General features: G+C 39.7%; 1 non-coding gene across 1 annotated transcript; it reads right to left on the bottom strand.

Annotated features, from left to right (window-relative positions):
* Positions 1-3,992: 3,992 nt before the first annotated feature.
* LOC141669646 (small nucleolar RNA R71) lies at positions 3,993-4,099 on the bottom strand. The gene has a single exon (XR_012553914.1). It is a non-coding gene; the product is annotated as a small nucleolar RNA R71 (small nucleolar RNA).
* Positions 4,100-7,447: the final 3,348 nt, after the last annotated feature.

The following is a 7,447-nucleotide window of genomic DNA, read 5'->3' as shown; positions in this document are numbered from 1 at the left end:
TGCTGATCATGAAAAGATACAAATAAGTAACCTTTTCTACTAGTAGATGGACGAATTCCCCACTGGTCATCACCCTGGCCACATTAAAACCTATGCTGGACTGCCACTCAGCCACTTACGCATTGATGGACTCCCACTAAGCCACTTACACTTTCATGTACGCCCCCTGAGCCCATGTTGCTTATGCCGACTCAAATAGATGGACTTACTTCCCGAATGTAGGGCAAGTAATCAAAATGCTTTCTCAAAACAGCAAGCTCATTGCGAATATAAAATACACCACAGAGCCGGATCCCTCAGGTTTTGAGCGAGTATCTAAATCCCCTTCGAAAGGAAGATCTTAAATCAAAAAATGGGTTTTGGGATCCGCTCTAACTTTTAAAAATCATTTTGAAGACTCGAAAACATTTTAAAGAATGTTTAGAGTAACGCTGATTTAATAAAATAAATCAGTCCCGATATGTTGGAGAAAAATAATTGAAGTAAAAGTTTTAAAACTCATACTTGAAATGAATAATAAATAACCAAAGATATACTTATACGAAAGCACGATCTTTATTTGAATAATCGAAAATAAGTTTGATTATGGAAACATTATTCTTTAATAAAATAAAGAATATTATTAAATAAAATAAGCGGAGTCATAAGTCCTTGAATGAATATTCAAAAATAATATTCATTAAATAAAGTTAGCGGAGTCATAAGTTCTCGAATGAATATTCAAAAATAATATTCATTAAATAAAATAAAGTTATCGAATGAACCTTATTTGATTAATAGTTTTGAAAACCATATCAATATATATATATATATATTATACTCGGGAATATCGACTCCCGGTTTAGAAAATGTTCACCTTTGGGTCCCCTATACAAAGGGTATACGCAACTACTGCTTATCTCTAGCATAGGTATTATGCAACTTATAAGCATTTGAATCAACAATTAAATATCAAGATTACGAAACAGACATGCATATATACCATATCAGCATGCTCCAATATATCGCAAAATTTGTTAATAACAATCATGCACTTATCACAAGATAATGCATATACCTATATTTACATCACAATAACAGTATAACGGGTAGAAAACTTGCCTGAGTGTTCCCGGATAGACATAAGCTTAGAGTGGGTCCGCTAACCTATGAACAACAACATAAGTCGGAATTAAACCCCGGTCACTTAAGAAACTAGACTTTAACCAATTGAACCTTAATGTTCACTTATAGTCACTTCTAAGCTTAACGAATCACATAAGTCGTTCGAGTACCCTCGGCTCCACCATTTTTAATAAATTAACCATTAAGAATTTTAAGGCGATTCTTTCACGAATAACCTACCAACTGACTTATTAACCTTACATAATTGTTTCATACTCCAATTAGTCATTTAAGGACCTTAACCAAGGTTTCAAAGTAAGGTGAGGGGAAATGGTTCGTTTGCGAAACGCCGTTACTTAAAACGGTCATTTCTCCTAAACCGTACGTCGGATTCAAGCGAACCACATATCAAAATGAAGCTTGTAACAGGAACTATCTAAACATTGCAATGGTCAGACTCTTACAGTGAGTTCACGGGTCCTGAAGTTAAGAACAAAAACAGTCTAAGGTAAATCGGGCATTACGACGGCTATGTTTACGCGATTACCAAAGTTTTAAACCATTCCAAACAATCCACAAAACAACCCACAATCATCATTACAACCAAACTCCATCCATACTTCACTACAACAGCCCCAACATCTCAAGATTTTCCAATTTATCCTATCCCCAAACATGAACTAAAGGCTATACTTAAGTTCATTAACCAATAATCCAAGATTTACAACTCAAACTCATTACAATTCCACCCACACTATAAGTATATGATAAGTGGCATTTTATACCACTTAGAACATCTTAAAATGGCTTAAATTGGTGTCTTGAAATCAAGTATTTTGTGTATTTGATGCGTTTTTCTAGTGTTTATGCATTTCAGGGTTTTAGTTGCATTTCGGGGGAGGAATCATCAAGAATAAGCCTTGGCATGTGTTCACCATTGCGAGAGGAAAGAAACGGGCAGATTACGGCGAAGAAACGGAGCGAAATCAGAATTTTTCCAGTAAAGGTCTGAGCGCCCGCTCAGCATTGCTGAGCGGCCGCGCAGCAAGCTGAGCGCCCGCTCAGCTATGCTGAGCGGCCGCGCAGGGTCGGGAAAAAAGATAAATTATTTTAGGACTTCTACTTCTGTTTGGTTTCCACTTCTATGTAATCTGAGTTTTATGGGACTATTATATAAGTAGATTTGAGACGTTTTCACAAAGGGTGGATTGAAGAAGATTGTGTTTTTACGCAAGGAGCGAAGGAGATAAGGAAGAAGACCGATTTAGCACACCGCAACGAAGAGGAAGCATATATTTTTGTGATTCTTGTTTCGTTGTAACGTTGGATGCTAGTTTTCTTGCTTTGAACTTATTTACTCTTGTGACGTACTCTGTTTTAATATAATTAGTTTAGTTATTATTTTCTTGTGTTTGTTTATCATGATTTCATATGAACCCATGATGACGATAAGTGCTATTGTGGGCTAATCGTGATCATGGGGTTATAACGGATTTATTATGGAATTCTTTAGTTAATTGTTTAATACTTTAGTGTGTGATGATTGCATGATATCTAGTATTGGTTGTGCGTATTCGTCTTATGTGCGTCGCGAACATATAAGATAGGGTGTCAATCTCTTGTGAAGCGACGGTGAATCTTGAGATTTAGAACTTGCCATGCTAGCATAGGTTCATGTACGTTGTGCATGATTAGTGGGTAACTCTAACAGTTTTATTTGCCCTATGTAATCAAAAGGAATAACTTGTGCTTAAATCGTTGTGTTGTCAATTTCTGTAGACATATGGGAACTCAACATAATTGATGACTATTCAACTTCTATCTTAATTGTGGATGCTTGGTAGAATGGTATTAGTACAATGAAAGTTGGCTTTTATCATTTTCGTGTTATTCGATTAATATCATCACTGTCACATGCTAAAGGTAATAACAATGGCTATAGAAGGAAGTAATAATGAAGTTGTGATCTCATGAGTGTTTTATTATTGATAAATTGAAGTGTTAGTTAAGTGATTAATTAAGTAGTTAATTATAGTTAATATTTAATCAACAATTTTAAGTGTTAGAGTCTTAACATTGAGAAGTAGTCATACATTGGTGAGTGAGTTTAATTAGACAATAATTTAGTCTGAGTCTCTGAGGGAACGAACTAGAAAGTATTCTATATTACTTGCGAACGCGTATACTTGCGTGAATATTAGCGTGTGTTTTCGCCCTAACAAGTTTTTGGCGCCGCTGCCGGGGACTCGGCGTATTTGTTTAGTTTATATACTTACCATCATTGGTCATTAGGACTCAGTGATTAGGACGTAGTAGTTACTTATTTTTTTCCGGTTGTGTTTCAGGTACTTTAGCAAGCGTTTATGCAAACTCGTTCTCGTGCTCGCAAGAGGACTTTAGATATAGCTGAGGAGACAGACGAAGTTCTTGATATTCCGGAGAAGTTAGATTTTGAGGATTCGGATTCAGGAACTGAGCAGAAAGAACCAGAAAACATGGGAGATCGTATTGTTCAAGCTGATCCAGCTCTTATGGATTTTTCTCGGCCTAAAATTGATGACATTCAGTCAAGCATCCTTCATCCGGCTATTCAAGCTAACACCTTTGAAATCAAGCCGGGCACTATTCAGATGGTGCAGAATTCTGTTTCTTTTGGAGGAGCGGCAACTGAAGACCCCAACATGCACATAAGGAATTTTGTCGAGATCTGTAGCACTTTTAAGTATAATGGCGTGACTGATGAGGCTATCAAGTTGAGGCTTTTCCCATTCTCACTGAGGGACAAGGCTAAAGACTGGTTACATTCTGAACCAGCTGGGTCCATCACTACGTGGCAAGATCTTGCGCAAAAGTTTCTGGTGAAGTTTTATCCGATGGCAAAGACTGCTGCTATGAGGAGTGCTCTTACTCAGTTTGCGCAACAACCTACAGAATCTATGTGCGAGGCTTGGGAACGCTACAAGGAAATGTTGAGAAAATGTCCACATCATAGAATGCCGGATTGGATGGTGATCACTGGTTTCTATAATGGTTTGGGGGCCCAATCTCGGCCCATGCTCGATGCAGCAGCTGGAGGCACCTTATGGGCTAAAAGCTATACTGAGGCGTATAATCTTATAGAGACAATGGCTGCAAATGAGCATCAAAACCCAACTCAGAGGATGACGTCAGGCAAGGTAGCAGGTATTCTGGAAGTTGATGCAGCCACCGCTATTGCAGCCCAGCTCCAAGTGCTATCAATGAAGGTTGATTCTCTGGCTACGTATGGAGTTAATCAAATAGCTATGGTTTGTGAGCTTTGTGCAGGTTCTCATGCTACGGATCAGTGTTCTCTTATCAACGAATCTGTTCAGTATGTGAATAATTATCAGCGACAACAGCAGCCTGTGCCAGCGACCTATCATCCTAACAACAGAAATCATCCAAATTTTAGCTGGGGGAATAATCAGAATGCTATTCAGCCACCATATCAGCAAGGAGTGAGTAAACAGTTTAACCCACCTGGATTCCAGCAACCACAACAGTATGCTACAAGGCAATCATATCCTCAACAGGGAAGTGCAGCTGCACCTACTAGTGCTGATTTTGAGGAACTTAAGCTGTTGTGCAAGAGTCAGGCGGTTTCTATCAAGACCTTGGAAAATCAAATCGGTCAATTAGCCAATGCAGTGCTCAATCGTCAACCTGGCACTCTTCCCAGTGACACGGAAGTACCAGGTAGGAAGGAAGCTAAAGAGCAAGTCAAGGCTATTACCTTAAGGTCTGGAAAAGTTGTTGATGCTGAAAAGGCAAAAGAAGTAGAAGCTGAAATTAGAGATGAAGAATCTAAGCAAAAGGAGAAAGCGGCGGAACCAAGGAAGACTACTGTTGAACACACTCTGCCTGAGGCTAATACAGGGGAGAAACAGCTTTATCCTCTACCACCTTTTCCTAAGAGATTGCAGCAACAAAAGCTGGATAAACAGTTCAGAAAGTTTCTGGAGGTGTTCAAGAAACTTCACATCAATATACCTTTCGCTGAGGCTCTGGAACAAATGCCCAGTTATGCAAAGTTTATGAAGACTATTCTTTCAAGGAAGGTGAAACTGGATGACCTTGAAACCGTTGCTCTCACAGAAGAATGCAGCGCTGTTCTGCAGCAAAAGTTACCACCGAAACTGAAAGATCTAGGAAGCTTCACCATTCCTTGCACCATTGGCAATCTGACTTTTGACAAGTGCCTTTGTGATTTGGGAGCAAGCATTAATCTGATGCCGTTGTCGATCTTTAAAAAGCTGGATCTGCCTGATCCAAAACCCACATACATGTCGCTACAATTGGCTGACCGTTCCATTACTTACCCAAGGGGCATAGTTGAGGATGTGCTCGTCAAGGTGGATAAGCTCTTCTTTCCAGCAGATTTTGTTATTCTAGATTTTGAGGAAGATAAGAAGATTCCCATAATCTTGGGAAGGCCATTCTTGGCTACTGGCCGTACCTTGATAGATGTGCAAAAAGGTGAACTTACTATGCGGGTCCAAGATCAGGATGTGACCTTCAACGTATTCAAGGCAATGAAATTCCCTACAGAAGATGAGGAGTGCTTAAAAGTGGATGTGATTGATTCTTCGGTTACTTCGGAACTCGATCACATGCTAATGTCTGATGCATTGGAAAAGGCCTTAGTGGGGGATTTTGACAGCGATTATGAAGATAGGAACGAGCAATTATAATATCTGAACGCTTCTCCCTGGAAGCGAAAGCTAGACATACCATTTGAATCTCTTGGTACTTCTGACCTTAAGAATGCTGAAGGGAAGCTCAAACCATCAATAGAGGAAGCACCTACCTTGGAGCTCAAGCCATTACCTGAGCACTTGAGGTATGCTTTTTTAGGTGATTCATCTACGTTACCTGTTATTATTTCATCTGACCTTTCAGGTAGTGAGGAAGACAAGCTCTTAAGGATTTTGAGAGAATTCAAATCGGCTATAGGATGGACCATAGCAGACATCAAGGGGATAAGTCCTTCATATTGTATGCATAAAATTCTGCTAGAGGAAGGTAGTAAGCCAACTGTGGAACAACAGCGAAGACTGAATCCCATCATGAAGGAGGTGGTGAAGAAAGAAATTCTGAAATGGCTAGATGCAGGCATCATTTATCCTATTTCTGACAGTTCGTGGGTGAGCCCCGTACAATGTGTACCTAAGAAGGGAGGTATCACTGTGGTCGCAAATGAAAAGAATAAGCTCATTCCTACTCGAACAGTTACAGGATGGAGAGTATGCATGGATTATAGAAAATTGAACAAAGCCACAAGGAAGGATCACTTCCCTCTTCCATTTATTGATCAGATGCTTGACAGATTGGCGGGTTATGAGTATTTTTGTCTTCTGGATGGTTATTCCGGGTATAATCAGATTTGTATTGCACCAGAGGATCAGGAAAAGACTACCTTCACTTGTCCATTTGGCATGTTTGCTTTTCGCAGACTTTCGTTTGGGTTGTGTGGCGCCCCGGCCACCTTTCAGAGATGTATGATGGCTATATTCTCTGACATGATTGGAAATAATGTCAAAGTGTTCATGGATGACTTCTCCGTCTTTGGACACTCATATGATGAATGTTTGAATAATCTGCGCGCCGTACTCAAAAGATGCGTGGAAACTAATTTGGTGCTCAATTGGGAGAAATGTCATTTTATGGTGCGTGAAGGCATTATCCTTGGGCATAAGGTCTCTAGCAAGGGTCTGGAGGTGGACAAGGCCAAGGTGGGAGTCATTGAAAATCTTCCTCCACCTAATTCTGTGAAAGGAATCCGTAGTTTTCTTGGTCATGCGGGTTTTTATCGGCGATTCATCAAGGACTTTTCAAAGATATCTAAGCCGTTGTGCAATTTGCTTGAGAAAGATGTGCCTTTCAAATTTGATGATGAATGTTTGGCAGCATTCGAGACTCTCAAGAAGAGTTTGATCACTGCACCAGTTATTACAGCACCAGATTGGACAGAACCATTTGAGATGATGTGTGATGCGAGTGATTATGCGGTAGGTGCAGTTCTGGGACAGCGCAAGAAAAATCTCTTCCATGTGGTCTACTATGCGAGTAAGACTTTAAATGGTGCCCAATTGAACTACACCACTACTGAGAAGGAGCTTTTGGCTATAGTCTTTGGTTTTGAGAAATTTTGATCTTATCTGCTTGGTACGAAAGTAACAGTATTCACTGATCATGCAGCTATTCGCTATCTGGTTTCTAAGAAGGATTCGAAGCCGAGACTCATTCGTTGGGTGCTTTTACTTCAGGAATTTAAGTTAGAGATCAAATGTAGAAAAGGTACTGAGAATCAAGTAGCTGACCA

This window comes from Apium graveolens, chromosome 6 (assembly GCF_009905375.1).
Source record: "Apium graveolens cultivar Ventura chromosome 6, ASM990537v1, whole genome shotgun sequence".
In the NCBI taxonomy this organism is placed as follows: Eukaryota; Viridiplantae; Streptophyta; class Magnoliopsida; order Apiales; family Apiaceae; genus Apium; species Apium graveolens.
Note: the sequence above shows the minus strand (reverse complement) of the source record. Positions and strands in the feature narration are given on the sequence as shown.